Raw genomic sequence first — 17489 nt, forward strand, 5'->3', positions numbered from 1 at the left:
CCTCTAAACACACGGCTTAAGCTCAAAAAGAACGGGAAAAACACAGCCAAGAAGGAGAAAAGACCAACAAGGCCACAAACACACTAACAGCGGACCAGAACACACCTCTTCTAGAGAGGGCGGTGGCTGATGCCACCTATGTTTGAGTCAAGGGGTATGGGGTCGCGAAGATTTTAACCTTGGACCCATGACCAAAACTCGTCCTTGAAGCACTAGTACCATACAAATATGGTTAAAGTGAAAGACTAGATCAATTTATGCATAATGGGGGGAGGGAGAGTTCATTGAGAGAACAACACTCCCCCTATGTCCATGCCTACATCTAAACTAGACAACACGTTGAGTGTGGTGGGGGTGCACGGGTTCAAGTCACATTGCTCAAATCAATGATATTTAGCTCATGCCTTAACTCGCGAAATCTAGCTTCATCCAAGGGCTTCATGAAAATATATGCAAGGTTATCATGAGTGTTGACATACTTGAGCTCGATCTCCCCTCGCCGAATGTGGTCCCGGATGAAGTGATACCGGATCTCAATATGCTTCGTCTTGAAGTGTTGCACCGGGTTGAGAGAAATCTTGATGGCACTTTCATTGTCACACCAAAGAGGCACTTTGTCACAAATGACACCATACTCCTTTAAAGTTTGCCTCATCCATAAGAGTTGTCCACAACAACTACCGGCCGCCACATATTCTGCTTCGGTGGACGAGAGAGATACACAACTTTGCTTCTTAGAAGACCAACTTACCAAAGAGCAACCAAGAAATTGGCACCCTCCGGAAGTGGACTTCCTATCCACCTTGTCTCCTGCCCAATCAGAATCCGTGAATCCTTCAAGCTTGAAGTTAGCTCCTCTTGGGTACCATAGGCCAAAGTTTGGGGTATGAGCCAAATATCGAAAGATTCGCTTGACCGCCACAAAGTGGCTTTCCTTTGGTGCGGCTTGGAATCGTGCACACATTCCCACACTCAACATGATATTAGGTCTAGATGCACAAAGGTAAAGCAAGGAGCCAATCATAGAGTGATATACCTTTTGATCCACGGCTTTGCCATTGGGATCAATGTCAAGTTGGCACTTGGTGGGCATCGGAGTAGAGGCCGGCTTGACATCACTTAGCTTGAATCTCTTAAGCATGTCTTGAGTGTATTTGGCTTGGTTGATGAAGGTACCTTCTCTTCTTTGTTTGATATCAAAACCAAGGAAGAACTTCAACTCTCCCATCGAAGACATCTTGAACTTAGAGGTCATGAGAGTGGCAAATTCTTCATTGAAAGCTTTGTTAGGGGAACCAAAGATAATGTCATCAACATATAGTTGGCACACAAACAACTCCCCTTTGACATTCTTAGTAAAAAGAGTGGGGTCGATTTGCCCAACTTCAAATCCACGATCTTGTAACAACCCGGTAAGGTGGTCATACCATGCACGTGGGGCTTGTTTAAGGCCATAGAGTGCCTTATCGAGTTGATACACATGATCCGGGAAGTAAGGGTCCTCGAACCCGGGGGGTTGCTTGACATAAACCAACTCATTAATAGGACCATTAAGAAAAGCACTTTTCACATCCATTTGTTGCAACTTAAAGTTGTGATGGGAAGCATAAGCAATCAACAAACGAATGGATTCAAGGCGAGCAACGGGAGAAAAGGTTTCACCGTAGTCGATACCCTCGACTTGGGAGTAGCCTTGTGCTACCAATCTTGCCTTGTTGCGAATGATGTTCCCATGAGCATCTTGCTTGTTCTTGAAGATCCACTTGGTTCCAATGATGTTATGGTTCCCGGAAAGCCTTGGCACCAACCTCCACACCTTGTTATACTCGAAGTTGTTGAGTTCTTCATGCATGACATTGAGCCAATCCGAGTCTTCGAGCGCCTCATAGACCTTATGGGGTTCAACACAAGAGACAAACACGTGATGTTCACAATAGTTTGCTAATTGTCTACGAGTGCTTACCCCCTTTCTTAGGCTTCCAACCACATTCTCCATCAGATGACCTTTGGTGGTGAGTTTGGAAGCAATCTTCACGGCACGACACTCTAATTCCTCCTCGCATGTGGAAGGAGGAGGGTTCACTTGATCATCTTGAGCGTCATCATGAGCTTGTTCTTGATCTTGAGCTTGCTCATGATCTTGAACTTGCTCGAGGGGGAGAACTTGACCTTGGGAATCATTTGGAGGTTCACCACCATCTTGAGATTAATCTTGCCCTTGGTCTTGTTCCCGAGGTTGAGGGCCTACACTTTGTTCTTCGGAAGCGTGTGGGTCTTGAGTAGGTGAAGGCTCCACTGGAGTGGAGCATTGTCCTTCTCCTTCGGCCACAAGGGGTTCCTCAATGGGTAGAATATGACCAATACCCGTTCTTCTTATGGCTTGGGGAGGAATTTCATCACCTACATCACAAGTACCACTTTTCTCCACTTGGGAGCCGTTATTTTCGTCAAACTCCACGTTACACATCTCCTCAATGAGTCCATTGGACTTGTTGAGAACACGGTAAGCATGAGAGTTTGTAGCATAACCAACAAATATTCCCTCATAAGCTCTAGCCTCGAATTTAGACAAACGAACACCTTTCTTGAGAATGAAACACTTACACCCGAACACCTGGAAGTACTTGAGATTGGGCTTGTTCCCGGTGAGTATCTCATAAGGAGTCTTGTTCAAGCCTTTGCGGAGATAGAGCCGATTGGATGCATGACATGCAGTGTTGATGGCTTCGGCCGAAAAGTTGTATGGAGACTTGAACTCCGCCATCATGGTCCTTGCCGCATCCATCAACGTCCGGTTCTTCCTCTCCGCAACACCATTTTGTTGAGGGGTATATGGTGCAGAATATTGGTGCTTGATCCCCTCATCACTAAGAAACTCATCCAAGGTGTAGTTCTTGAACTCGGTGCCGTTGTCACTTCTTATTGTCAAGATCTTTGCATTATGTTGACGTTGAGCTTCATTTGCAAAGTCGATGATGGTTTGTTGAGTCTCACTCTTCCTCTTGAAGAAGAATACCCAAGTGTATCTTGAATAATCATCCACAATCACCAAGCAATACTTTCTACCCCCAAGACTATCAAAGGATGGAGGCCCAAACAGGTCCATGTGTATGAGCTCCAAGGGTCTCTTCGAGTAGATGATAGTCGTGGGAGGGTGAGCCGTCTCATGAAGCTTTCCTTCGATACAAGCACGGCAAGCACGATCTTTGGCAAAACTAACATTCGTTAGTCCACGGACATGGTCCCCCTTGAGAAGACTTTGCAAAGATCTCATATTGACGTGGGCTAAACGGCGATGCCAAAGCCATCCCACATCAACTTTAGCCATTAGGCATGTCGCGGTCTTAGTGGGTTGCTCCGAAAAGTTAATCACATAGAGACCATTCTCGACATGCCCAACAAAGGCTACTTTAAGAGTCTTGCTCCACAAGAGGGCCATGGTATCAATATCAAAGAAGGTGGCAAAGCCCATGAGTGTGAGTTGACGAACGGAAAGTAAATTGAACGCAAGGGACTCAACAAGCATGACTTTCTCGATCGTTAGATCATGAGAAATGACAACCTTGCCAAGACCCAATACCTTAGAATGTGAGGCATCACCCCATTCGACATTGGTGGGCATAGATGGGATCTTGTGCACGTCCACCACCAAGTCCTAGCTCCCGGTCATATGATTTGTTGCTCCACTATCGAGCAACCATGATCCCCCACCGGAAGCAAACACCTACAAGAGATCAATGCTTGGTTTTAGGTACCCATTGAGTAATGGGTCCTTTGATGTTAGTAACAAGGGTCTTAGGAACCCCAAAAGACCATTCAATGTACTCATAAGAAGAACCAACAAATTTAGCATAAACATGCCCATCACTAGCACAACACAACACATAAGAGTGGTTAAAGTCGCCGGCTTTGTTGGGAGAGATGGCTTTGCGCTCTTTGGCATCACCACTCTTCGCATTGTTCTTCTCCTCCTTAGGAGCACCCTCTCCCTCCTTCACAAAGGTTTGCTTGAGCGGGGGAGGTCGATTGGTCTTGTTATTCTTCTCCTTGTTCTTCTTCTTGTTCTTGGACTTGGGTGAGAACCCAACTCCCTCCTTGCCCACAACTTCCTTTTGATTGCTCAAAAGGTCATTTAGGTTCTTCTCGCCTTGTATGCATGACACAAGACCTTTCTCGAGTTGTTCCTTCTACTTGGCATTCTCCTCCACAAGATGCACATGCTCACAACATGGGTTAGTAGCATTTGCATTATCAATTATGACCATGTGAGGAAATGTGGCCTTTTCCTTAGTTAGCTTAACTTGGAGTTGAGCATGAGACTCCTTGAGGTTTGCATGAGCACCTTTCAAGACCTTATGGGCCTTGTCAAGTACATCAAACTCCTCCTTGAGTCTAGCATGATCAACCCCAAGTTTAGCCTTCTCGGAAGTTAGAACACGAGACACAACAAGAGCATGATCAAGATCTTTCTTTAATTTGGCATGGTCATCGTTGTGTGACTCCTCAAGAGCCAAACGATGCCCACGCTCTTCCTCAAGAGCATTAGAGAGATCCGATATCTCATCGGCATAGTCACGACTATGACCTTCCATCTTAGAGATGGTTTCTTCGTGAGCCTCTATCATGTCATTGGCTTCACCAAGTTGCTCCAAGAGAGCAACGAAGTGCTTCTTGGATTTGCCCTTGAGCTTACTCATGAAGGATTCAAATTCATTTACCTCCTCATTAGACCCCTTACCATCATCAAAGCCATCCGTTGAAGGAGGATTAGGAATAATGGTGGTTTTGATGTTGGGGGTTACCTTGTTGGTGGCTTTAGCCATGAGGCACTTGGCGGTGATGTTCTCGTTGGGTGAATCGAAGAGAGACACCCGAGGAGTTGTGGCAATGGCAACGCATGCCATAGCCATTGCTTCACTATCTTCATCATCATCGTCATCCTCACGGTATTCTTCTTGAACTACCAACCCGCGTGTAGGAGTCTTCTTGGTGAAGTTGTTCTTGTTTGGGAAGGACTTGGCTTTGTCTTTTCGGATGAACTTGCCACCATTGTCTTCCCGCTTCTCGTAAGGACAATCCGCAACAAAGTGGCTCACATTGCCACAGTTGAAACAAGTTCTAACTCGTTGCTTGCCCTTGAGGCCACTTGAGTTGTTCTTGTTGAAGTTGGGTCTTGTATTCTTCTTACTCCAAAATTGTCTTGAGGCAAGAGCCATGTGCTCATGATAATCATACTTCGTGTCTTCGGGTTTGCTCTCCTCATCTTCCTTTTCTTCTTCTTCTTCCACACTAACCTTGGCCTTCAATGCAAGATTGGGCTTCTTTGCCCTTTGAGAACGGAGCACCGCATTGTCGACGGTCTTGTCCAAGATGCTCATTGCAACTAACTCATCCAACACTTCACTGAGGTCATGGAGTGGAAGTCCGGTCTTTGACGAATGATGGAGGACATGGCCTTGTTGTAGGGCATCATGGCCTTGAGGAACTTGCGCTTGATCCAATTTCATCCGTGTCCTTGCTCCCATGATCTCGGAGTGCGACCGCGAGTTTGGTCACTCTTCGAAAGAGCTCACGAGGTTCTTCATCTTCTTTCATTGCAAACTCATCGGCTTCATCTTGCACCACTTCATAGTTGGAGCGTTGAATGCTAGCACTTCCTCGATAGAGAGACACAACACATTTCCATGCGTCTTTAGTCATGGCATGAGGACGCAGATGAGGGAGATCTTCGGGAAGGATTGCATCTTGGATGATGAAGAGAGCACTATTGATTATCCACGGCTTCTCGAGGGGTGAAGTTGCTTGGGTCATGTGGATAGAAACATTCTTCTATAATTCTCCAAAGATTAGTATTCACATGCTTTAAATGACGCTTGAAACGATAAACCCGAGCATCAAAATCCTCATTTTTCACAATCTTAGGAGGAGGACCGGCATGATTTAAATGAGTAGTGGGAATCGGTCCATCACAAGTAGGAGGTTCCACATGGGCATATATGCCGGAGCCATTTCTACCACTAGTAGAAGGACCTTTTTCACTATTAGCTTCCCCCTTGTCAGAGGTGGCATCCGTCACCTTGTTAGTGGGATCACCCACTTTCATCGGCGAGGTGGATAGTTTAAGTCCTTCTAGGAATTCATAAAACATGCTTTTAACCACGGCCGTCATGGAGGTTTTCAATGTGTCTAAAGCCACATTGAATTCCACACGTGAGACCGAGGTTCCCCCTTCGGCCGAACATGAGATAGGATTCACACCGGAGTGCTCCTCCGCACCGTCGTTGGTGTCAACCATACTCTTCGGACGGCAAAGTCCTTAATAAAGAGACAAGGCTTTGATACCAATTGAAAGGATCGATATGGTTGACTAGGAGGGGGGGTGAATACGCAACTAACAATTTTTAGACTTTTCTTTAACAATTTAAACCTTGCAACGAAATAGGTTGTCTAGATGCGCAACTACGTGGACAACCTATATGATGCAAAGACAACTAGCACACAAGCAAGCAATAGATACAACACAAGTAACCTTGCAAAAGTAAAGGCATGAGATAACCAAGAGTGGAGCCGGTGGAGACGAGGATGTGTTACCGAAGTTCCTTCCTTTTAAAGGGAAATACGTCTCCGTTAGAGCGGTGTGGAGGCACAATGCTCCCCAAGAAGCCACTAGGGCCACCTTAATCTCCTCATGCCCTCACACAATGCTAGATGTCGTGATTCCACTATTGGTGCCCTTGAAGGCAGCGACCGAACCTTTACAAACAAGATTGGGGCTATCTCCACAACACTTGGAGGCTCCCAACAACACCACGAAGCTTCACCACAATGGAGTATGGCTTCGAGGTGACCTCAACCGTCTAGGGTGCTCAACACCCAAGAGTAACAAGATCCGCTAGGGATAAGTGGAGGGAATCAAATTTCTCTTGGTGGAAGTGTAGATCTGGGCCTTCTCAACCAATCCCGAGCAAATCAACAAGTTTGATTGGCTAGGGAGAGAGATCGGGCGAAAATGGAGCTTGGAGCAACAATGGAGCTTTTGGGGGAAGAGGTGAGTCAACTTGGGGGAAGAAGACACCTTTATATAGTGGAGGAAACAATCCAACCGTTACCCACCAACCAGCCACGCACAGAGCGGTACTACCGCTTGGGCAGGGCGGTACTACCGCTCCCTCCCAGCAGTACTGCCACGCTGACGAGGGAAGCAGGGTCCTCGCCCCAGAGCGGTACTACCGCGGAAGTGTAGGCGGTACTACCGCCCCTACTGCCGCTACTAGTACCATAAAACCCGACACAAAAAAGCAGTCGAGAATCGAGGCGGTAGTAGCCCGGAACCACTGCGGAACTACGACCGAAGCTCACAAGCGGTACTACCGCTCAGGGAGCAGTACTACCGCTCTGGGGGCGGTACTACCGCTCGGGGAGTGGTACTACCGCTTGATGAGCTTCGGCGGTACTACCGCTGAAGACCGCGGTACTACCGCTGGGACAGGACAGGCAGGCATAGATTAAGGAAAGATAGCTCCAATGAAGCGGAAAGAAGCAACGGGTGTGATAAGGATGTGTACGTGTTGATTCCACCCTAGCCTTACCAAAGCGGATCCCCTCTTGATAGTACGGTGACTCCTACGAAACTAGACCACCAGCAGAGAAACGAAAGGAGCTACACCGTCTTGAATAAAACACCGAGGGGAAGTAATCGTCTCGTGCCAAAGGATGAATCTCTGAAAGAACTCAACGCACACGATTAGTCCGCAAAAGCATTGTCATCAATCACCAAAACATCTTGGGGATAAATATGCCCTTACAGCGGGTTTACAAAAATATTCACAAACTCCACAAAAACAACACACCAACCCCTCGATCTGAAGGAATAAAGTGGACGAACCGTATAGGCTCAGCTTGTAATCCCCTACGCACCGCGTTGTAAGAACTCATAGCCAATAGATATTTTGGACAAGAATTCTCTAAACTCGATAATGGTCGTCGGCCAGAACACACACGGTGTCTAATTCATCTAAAAAAATAACTTACCCTTTCATGACGTATTGATTTGGCCTTATATATGGCCCCACACCCTAACCTATCTTGGAAATCAAGCAACGTGTTATGGCTAGCTAGATGAAAATAAACTAATCTGGACTCTATCTGATCGACATTGCCTTTTACATCTCGGAAAATATCTAAACTACTTGAACTAGTTCAGTACCCGTGCGTTGCCACGGGCCAACAAATGAATGTAATATTGCCTAAGTTTTTTTTACCATAAACATGCATGTTGTGTGTGATATTCCGCAAGACCACAAACACAAGCATCTTCCTCATTTTTCAACAAACACCATTCACCCGTCTAGCAGACCTTTCCATCCAAGTTGTCATTGATCACCTTCTACATCCCTACATCATTCATCTTTCAATCCATTGCCCTTTGATTATGTGTGTGGCTTCTCCTTCGTTGTGTTGTTCTCTAATATATGTGGAACACAACGAATGGTGATTCATAAGTCATCTCACCCTAGTACAAATAATAAGATAAATGAGTTAAAAATGAAATAGGAGAAGGGACTCTGGCAAGGAAACATTCGTTCCACCACATCTTCATTTTTGAATGATGCCATGTTTGCCTCCAACCTACACACATGCTATGCCTTCTTCTCCACATAAGATGGTCCCTTTCTCCCTCAGCACCTCCATCATTTTACTTAACTAAGACTTATATTCCTATGGATCATAAATGGACATACATCTTCATTTAGTGACTGATATGAATGATGCTCTGTTTGTCTTCAACCTTCGCACGGGCTATGCCTTCTTCTCCACGTAAGATGTTCTCTTTATCCTTCAGGACCCCCATCATTTTACTTCATTAAGACATATTCATATCAATCATAAATAGACATACAACAACCGCAGAACAGGGTTGCGTCATTATCATTCCATCTCTACTTCCACGATCCCCTTGACTTCAGCTTTTATGGTCAACGTGTTCTGCTTTGTTATGTTGTTACCCCACTCCGGATCCTCACGTGTTTCTTCCAAGTCCACCAAATTGTCGTAGCCATTCCCATCATTTGTTACTTTGGATGTCTTGCTACAATCTTCATCGACTCCCTCCTCGAAGTTCTAACAAATTTAGCATTTCACAAAACAAATTTCACACAAATAACTTACGAAAAATCGAAAGTGCTCTTTTGATCCCGTGCTCTCATGCTCCCTCATGAACAGTAGAACCGAAAAAATAGTAAAAAAAATCAAAAAAATCTATTGTTTTGTGATAAACATTGATGAATGTTTTCCCTGTGTGCAAAAATTTGTGATGAAATGACTTTCATGGAAATGTGGGCAAAAAGAACAAAATCGATGGTCCAAAATGCTTCCAACAAGTCTTTTCGAAGCATCAATTATTTTTCCCACATTTTCATGTATGTCATTTCATCACAAATTTTTTCACGCAGAGGAAACATTCATCAATGTAATTTGAGAAAAAAAATCTTTTACTATTTTTTTTAAAATTTTACTGTTCATGACGAAGCATGCGAGCTCGGGTGCAAAAACTCCTCGTCCACAGATAGTGCCCTTTATTTGCTCAAATAACATTTCACGAAGGCAGGCATGAGGAAAACGAGTTCAGGACGCCAAAACATCCACAAGTGAAGCAAGTTACACGCTAGAGCCTTCATCTTGGCACTTCCTTCTCCCTGGCCATTTGATCCAATGTTTGCCGTGCCACGTGGCACTAACAATTTGCTGTTTCCTGACATACACATAAAATGGATATAACAAGGAAGTTTTACAAAAATATCATGTGCACTACAATTCAACATAAGGCTTGCAAAATAATTATTTGATATATCAAGCAGGTCAATCGATGTTAATAGGACTCATGATCCGTAGCTAGTCAGAAATGATATTTTCTCTTACAACACAAAGAAGTCATTAGACATGACTTAAACATAGTATAAAGTCTTGTCAAGTTCATCCTGTGTGGCTCTGTTGCAGCCCAAAGTTCAACAACCCACCTATCTGCATTAATTTAGTGTAAAAACAATGCCATGCTAATAAGATAAGCTCAAGGCCATTTCCAGCAACAGAAAGGAGGTTAAGATTAATGATAAAATGGTTCGGTTATCAAGCCATACGGTGAACATTAATTGCATTATATCAAGGAAGAACACACGTATTTCAAAATAGTACCGAGGCTAAGTACTCTAATTTTAATTTTAATGGTATTCTCATATTCGATTGACCCTAGTACTAATAGTTATCATGAGAAATGATTGCACCCTTTTAAACGGCGGCAACATGAGAGATGGCATCTGATATGTTATTAGTGCAGTTTACTTGTCATAAATTTAGAGAAACATCAATTAGATCGTAGGTTGTGTTGTAAGTACGTAATGAGCCTAATGGGCCCATTAATCTTGGGGTTAATTAGAGATAAGGGTTGCTTGCTTAGGGGTCAAGTAAGCCTTACTAGGGAGTCAAGTAAACCTCTCTATATAAAGAGAGGAGATGTATCAATCTAATCAAGCAAGAATTAAGAAAGAAATCCCTTCCTTCTTGTCCGGCCGTGGGCAAAAAGGCCCCCGGTCGGTCCTCTCGCACCCTCCTTCTAGCAGCGCCATAACAATTTGATATCAGGTAGCTCAATTTCGATCATGTCTTCGCCGCTGCCCACCCCGTCGCTTCCGCTGTCGACCGTCACCATCGCGTAGCTGGCCATCTACATCGCGCCACTGCCCTCCCCGTCCGCGCCGCTGGTGGCATCCTCCAGCGCCGCCACCGCCCAGATGCCAGCGCCCTCCACCGCACTACCGGCCGCCGTCTACACCCCGGAGGAGATCACCGGGGTTCTCAACGACCTCATCACAGCCGTCCAGGGGATCCGGCTGTACCTGGCCAGCCCCTATAGGCCACCTCCGCCCCGGCCGCCGACAGCCGCCACCGGGCCGCCGGCCCTGTCGTGGTACTCGCCGCATCCAGGGGCCTCCGTGGCATTCGCTGGGACGCTGCAGCCCCAGCTACAGCCGTCGCCGCCGCCCGCTACCGCCCCCACAATGGCCGCAGTGGCCGGCACTGGCTCCCGCCGCACCTCCAGCGCCCATCACCGCCCCCGCACCATTGTGGCTGCCGTGGCAGCCGCCGCACCAGGCGGCCTTCGCCGCGCTTGTCGGGCCACTACAGCAGCCGCTGCGGCTACCATCCATCGCCACCACCGCCCAGCCCTGGCTGCAGTGGCAGCCGCCGCTCCTGGCGGCCTTCGCCGCACCCGGCTCTCCACCACCGCAGCCGCTGCAACTGTAGCAGCCACCACTAGTCAGCTCCGGTCCCGCATCGACCGTATCGGTGGGAGTCCGGCTTCACCAAGTCCAGTCCCGGCGGTCGCCGTTACCGTTTTCGTCTTGGATCGCTACCCGCCACGTGTCGGCAGAGGTGAGGCTGCAGGCTGCTGCGCGCGGCCTCCTAGCGCATCGGCGTGCGCGGGAGATGCGCGATATGCAGTTGCCGCTCCTACAAGTTGCCCTTCGCTGCGCAATGGACCTCCATCTCATCCGTTGTGTCGGGGATCTTGGGCATGCGGTTTCCCCCATGGGCGGCGGGCATGCTGTTTTCCCCGCGGGCAGCGACCTCAAAGTCTGCGACATCGGCGGTTGGGGAGGCGCACCCCTCCTTGCCATTCTCCATCGCAAGCCCTCCACTCTTCCCTGTGCAGTGCAAACCAACAGTCGTCTGGCAGGGAGAAGGCATGGTGTCACCGACAGCAGCGCACCGAGTAGCACCACTGCATTCCGCCACCAGCCGCCGCGAGGGCGCCTCTGCTGGTCACTCTTGCGACCACTTCCAGGTGGTCATACACATGCACTCCTTTTGTCCAGGTGGTGTCCATGCGGATGGTGTCCACTTTTTGTTAGGGGTCCAAAATAAAGCGTCCTAGTCCATTTTAGGTTGAGAATAATAAAACAAGCCGAGATGTAAAAGGCTTGTTTTTGGGTGTTAGGTTTGTGTTGCGTCGAGTCATGGTTATAAGTTGGTGAGGTTGCAGCTCGAGGACAAGCTGTATGTCCAGGTGGGGTGTAGTGTTAGAGTACGTAATGGGCCTAATGGGCCCATTAGTCTTAGGGTTAATTAGAGATAAGGGCCGCTTGCTTAGGGGTCAAGTAAGCCTTGCTTGGGAGTCAAGTAAACCTCTCTATATAAAGAAAGGAGATGTATCGATCTAATCAAGCAAGATTTAAGAAGGAAATGCCTTCCCTCTTGTGCGGCCGTGGGTAAAAAGGCCCCTGGCCGGCCCTCTCGTGCCCTCCTTCTAGCAGCGCCATAACATAATTGAACAGGAACCGGTGCACTAAACATCTGGAAAATCAGGCCTGCTCGTGAGAGCTTAGCGATAATACATCAAATCTTCCCACAATACCAATATGTAACGACGACATCAATTTTAATCAAAAAAAATTCACAGCTATGTGTTCCAAACTGAAAAATGAGACAACCAAATAATGAAAGGAACCAGAGGAGGAGACATGGAGCATCTACAAGTTGGGGCCAACAAATAGGTCTCTTCGCGCGCCTCTCCAGGGTCTCATGCAACGACAAGCTCGAACTTCCCCCACTTCCGTCTTCGTCGCCCCCGCCTGCTCCGTAGTCTCACAGTGCAGCTCATAGTTGGTGCCGAGATGGAAGTGTGTCTCATCGAACTCGAGCATGAGCACGAGCCCCTCGCTCTGGTCAAGATCATACACGTCGCGGGTGTTCTGGAACTCGCCAAGCATACGAACGCGCGCGGCGTACCCACCGGCGCCATACTCCTCGGAGATGAGTCAGGCGATGGGGGAATCGACCCCGCCAAGACGGGCGGGGTCGTTGACACAGGCGAGGGTGAGGGACGGGTCGAGGGGCTCCTCAACCTCCTCGGCGTGGCTAACACCGGCGTGGATGCGGGGGCGGCGCTTGAGCGCGAGGACGTCACGGGAATGGGCGCGGTCATTGAGGCCATAGAGGCGAAAACGCAAGGCGCGGTGGCAGAGGCGAGGGGGTGCGCAGAGGCGTCGAAGTAGAGGTTGCACCAGGAGTCGTTGCGGAGCAGGTGGTGCGCGCCAGATGAGTCCCAGCCCACAGTCGAGGATCGGGCGATTTTTTTGTGCGTGCATGAGAGGATGCGAGAAATTAGTCGTGATGGTAGAAAATGGGAGGTGGGATTGGTGGAGCGAGGTGGTCCGCATGGTTAGGAAGGAATAGTTATTTATGCGATGTAGATTATGACAGTGATTGATTCTGCAGTAATTATGTATGCGATGGAGATTATGACCGTGATTGATTCTGGAGTAATTGGTATGCGATGGAGATTACCATCCTTATGTATACGAACGCCCCCATCCTTTCATTTGAATTTATTCTGTTACCAAATCTCTTGCAGGTTTGAGATTGACTACCGCCCGTGATCTGATTTATTCCCGTGTGACTTTTATTGCATTACCAAATATTGATAACCGGCATAAATCAGTGAGAGGTGAGATTTGTAGATAGATAAAAACCAGTGGTACGGGGGTTGTGGGAGGTGAGACAAAATAAAATCGGAGTACCAGGCTACCAACTGCTCCATTAGGAGTAAAGGTTATAAATAGGGATTTTTGCATTCGTGCCCCTAGTTGGGTCACGCTCGACTTATTTGCCCCTAGTTTTTCAATAATTACAGTTTTGCCCAGCTCACTTCACTCGCCTTGTGTTTTTGTCCTTCCGGGGTGGTTCCGACCAATCATGGTTCGCCACATGGCAACTGCTCATTGGTCGGAACCGCCCCAGAAGGGCAAAAACACAAGGCGAGTGAAGCGAGCTGAACAAAACCGTAATTATTGAAAAACTAGGAGCAAATCAGTCGAGCGTGATCCAACTAGAGGCACCAATACAATTGTTCCTTATAAATATGATGGATTCTGAACGTACGATGCGTGAGCCACCTTTTTCTCTGTAGGCTTGCTCCTTCTGGTGGGCCCCAGCCTAATGCACATAAACAAAGGAAATCCCATGATCTGGCCAGCCTGATTGTATTGTTAATACTTTCCTTACGAGATAAGAACATAAATAGAAAATCAATATGCACTGCCACTTCTTTAAACCAGCACGGACGCTGTATATCCGGATTATCTCCTTTCTTTTCTGGCTCAGAGGTACTAGCGTACAAGTCGCCTCCTGCATGCACGCACATGCACCTCTGCCTAGACCATGCATGCACGTTAAACATCCCTTCGTTCTTATGTGAGTGCATCTCCATCAAGGACATGGTATGCATGTACACACCTTCAACTAAAGCAACCTTTTCTTCAATCTTTTCCCGATGCGCGGCAACAACAACTATATTATTTCACAAACACTAACGCCCACACACGTGGGCATTACCCAACTCGCCCACACGCCTCGATCGTCCTTCCGTGCCTTTTGCACGAATCTTGGCACAAAAAAGTTGATTTTGTGTGCCACGTAGGACAAGTCGCGTGTGTGTGGCATGTAAGGGAGTTCATTCGCACGCCGTTTTCCCTTCGAGGTCAGCGGTTGCGAGTCGGGGCGTGCGGTGGAACTGTCGTCGCGCCCGCACGCCACACCCGACTTCGGTTGCCGTCTCCCACATCTCGCCACTTTGCTCTCCCCTCGCGGTTCAGTTACTCCCCTCCCCATTCATTACTCCCCAATCCATCCATCCACACCAGTTGCATTCGATTGAGGAGAAACCGAGAGGAGAAGGCGACGGCGGCGGCGGAAGAGTCGACCGCATTCGCGGCCGTTGGTGGGGCTCGCCGGACCGGAGTGTCGTCGCCGGAGAGCCGCAAATTGAAGGTAAGGCTCCCTCCCGTGCTCACTTTCCTGCCTGCGATTTCCTCCCCTCCCTTTGTGGTCAATTTCCGCTCAAGTTTCCTCGAGATTCCGGCCGATTCGCGGTGCTCCGGCGGCCCCGTCGGCGGTGGAGTCGCATGCTTGCCATTTAGGGTGGCATTGTGCAGTTTCGTCGCCACCGCGGTGGAAGTCATGCTGGTGTGGGTCGGCCTGTCCGCAGCCACATCCGTCTTTTGCCTTGCGATTGAGCGGGCGATTTTTCTAGATGTTAGTTATGATTTGCCTCGAAATGCTATGGCCATCAGTGTAGGGAGTTTTTTGTTTGTTAAATTTCAAGGTATGATAGTTGCGAATGAACCCTTGATCTAGGTAGGTGCATTTCAAAGTGCAGGATAATGTCAGCCATGGCATTTCAACAAATATCATCACTGATGGCAACTAATTTCCTGATCAACCGTGTCAGTTGCCACGAATATGCTTTCCATGTGGCAACTAATTTTGTGAACACACTATGGCTGTTGCCATGCCACTATCATCACTGATGGCGACTAATTTCCTGATCAACCGTGTCAGTTGCCACGAATATGCTTTCCACATGGCAACTAATTTTGTGAACACACTATGGCTATTGCCATGCCACTATCATCACTGATGGCGACTAATTTCCTGATCAACCGTGTCAGTTTGCCACGAATATGCTTTCCACGTGGCAACTAATTTTGTGAACACACTATGGCTGTTGCCATGCCATATGCAGGACAATGGCACATTCGCTGTACAATAGACTTAGTTTGCGTTTGCCATGCTAGCTTGTGATATCTGAACATATTTTGACTGTATTACATGGCAACTCATTTTTATGTGAGGTCGGGGTGTGAGTTGCCACATTACATGTTGTTCAGTGGAAGTTGTCTGCCCCTTTTTTTTCAAGTGCCTTGTGTTTAACATGGCAACTTGAACCTAGTACATTTGCTGCTTGTGAATACATGGCAAATCATTTTTATATGAGGCCAGGGTGTGAGTTTCCACATTATATGTTGTGCAGTGGAAGTTGTCTGCCCTTTTTTTGGAGTGCCTTGTGTTTAACATGGAAACTTGAACCTAGTACATTTGCTGCTTGTGAATACATGGCAAATCATTTTTATATGAGGCCAAGGTGCGAGTTGCCATATTATATGTTTTGTGCAGTGGAAGATGTCTGCCCTTTTTTGGAGTGCCTTGTGCTAACATGGCAACTTGAACATTTTTGAAGTGCCTTACGATCTGCACATTTTTTATGAAGCCAATGTGTTTAGTTGCCACATTTCATGTTGGACAGTCCTGGGGGGGGGGGTGTTCCTATGATCTGCCTCATTTGCCACTTTCAAATGAGCCAATATGGAAAGAAGATTGTGCTAGCTGGCAACTGCTTCCTTCAGAAGCACATACACGTCCAGTTGCCATGTTTCTGCAATTGCTTTTCCATTTTGATTATTTTTCTGCCTTTTTGTGCATGTTCATCACATGGCATTTACTGCCCTCTTCAAATGCTTAATCTTTGGGCCAACCATTTGAGTTTTCATTTTTTGTTCATCGAAGATATCGAGTGAAGTTACTTTATGCATTGCTTTCTGTATCTGTCGGCTGTGTTTTCATTTCACCCTAACGTGTGTTCTGTTCTTACCTTAGCACAATGGCTCGCGGCGACCATCAAGATGATGATGATGACTTCATGGATTTAACGCAATAGAATCACGCGACTGGTCGGACAAAAGATGGCGATGAGGTCACTTTTCCACCCCCATATGTTTTAATGTCACATTGAGTTTTCAATCTTCTGTTAGAAACTAAATTTTCACGACATTGAAAGATGACAACAAATGATCCTTTTTCTGTTATGCAGAAGAAGAAACGTTATCACAATAGGGCTTCACAAGAACGCCTGACTATATTGACCGATGGATTTACAGATGAGCAAAAGGGAGCTGCTGGTGAGATGGGGATGCAGGCTTTGATGGATGTTCGGTGCAAGAACCTAGTGAACCCTGTATGCGACTAGCTTGGTGAGATTTATGATCCTGCCTCCAGGGAATTTGTGATTCCGGGACGTGGAAGATTGCCTTTGGATGAGGAATCTGTGTTCTGCACTTTGGGTGTGCCCCGTGGAGAAATCAAAGTCCCGTATGAGGTGAATAATAACATCGAGGAAGCCTTGTTCGCCCATTTGTTTCCTGGGATGGCATCCATGCCTAATACGACTGTGCTGGCAACTTCGCTGGAGGGCATGAAAACCCATGGCGAGGTTTTTAAGTGAAGCTCCTCATGTATCCGATCTCAGCTGTTTTTGCGCCTACCACATCTCTTCGCCCAAGCAACAAGTGCTTCCCCATCCTGGTGAATGATCTATCTCTACTTCTTTCTTCCTTCAATCTTTGTATTTTGGTGTCATATGGAAGCTAGTCACTGCCAGTTTTTTGATGCTTTCATTTGAATGCTGATGTGGCAACTTTTTGTCCTGAAATTTGTGTTGTGCAGGTGAAGCTGAAAGACGTGAAGAAAATGAATTGGTGTAAATTCATCGCTGACTTCCTCCATGATGCATTCTCAAACAAGATGTACCAGAAGGGCTGTCGCTTGCACTTAATGGTATTTTTCCCTACTCTTTTGCAAATACGCGTACCACGGTT

At 47.2% G+C, this 17489-nt stretch overlaps 1 pseudogene; it reads right to left on the reverse strand.

Annotated features, from left to right (window-relative positions):
• Positions 1-8928: 8928 nt before the first annotated feature.
• LOC119350441 lies at positions 8929-13099 on the reverse strand (annotated as a pseudogene).
• Between the last annotated feature and the right edge of the window lie 4390 nt (positions 13100-17489).

This window comes from Triticum dicoccoides, chromosome 1B, assembly GCF_002162155.2.
Source record: "Triticum dicoccoides isolate Atlit2015 ecotype Zavitan chromosome 1B, WEW_v2.0, whole genome shotgun sequence".
In the NCBI taxonomy this organism is placed as follows: Eukaryota; Viridiplantae; Streptophyta; class Magnoliopsida; order Poales; family Poaceae; genus Triticum; species Triticum dicoccoides.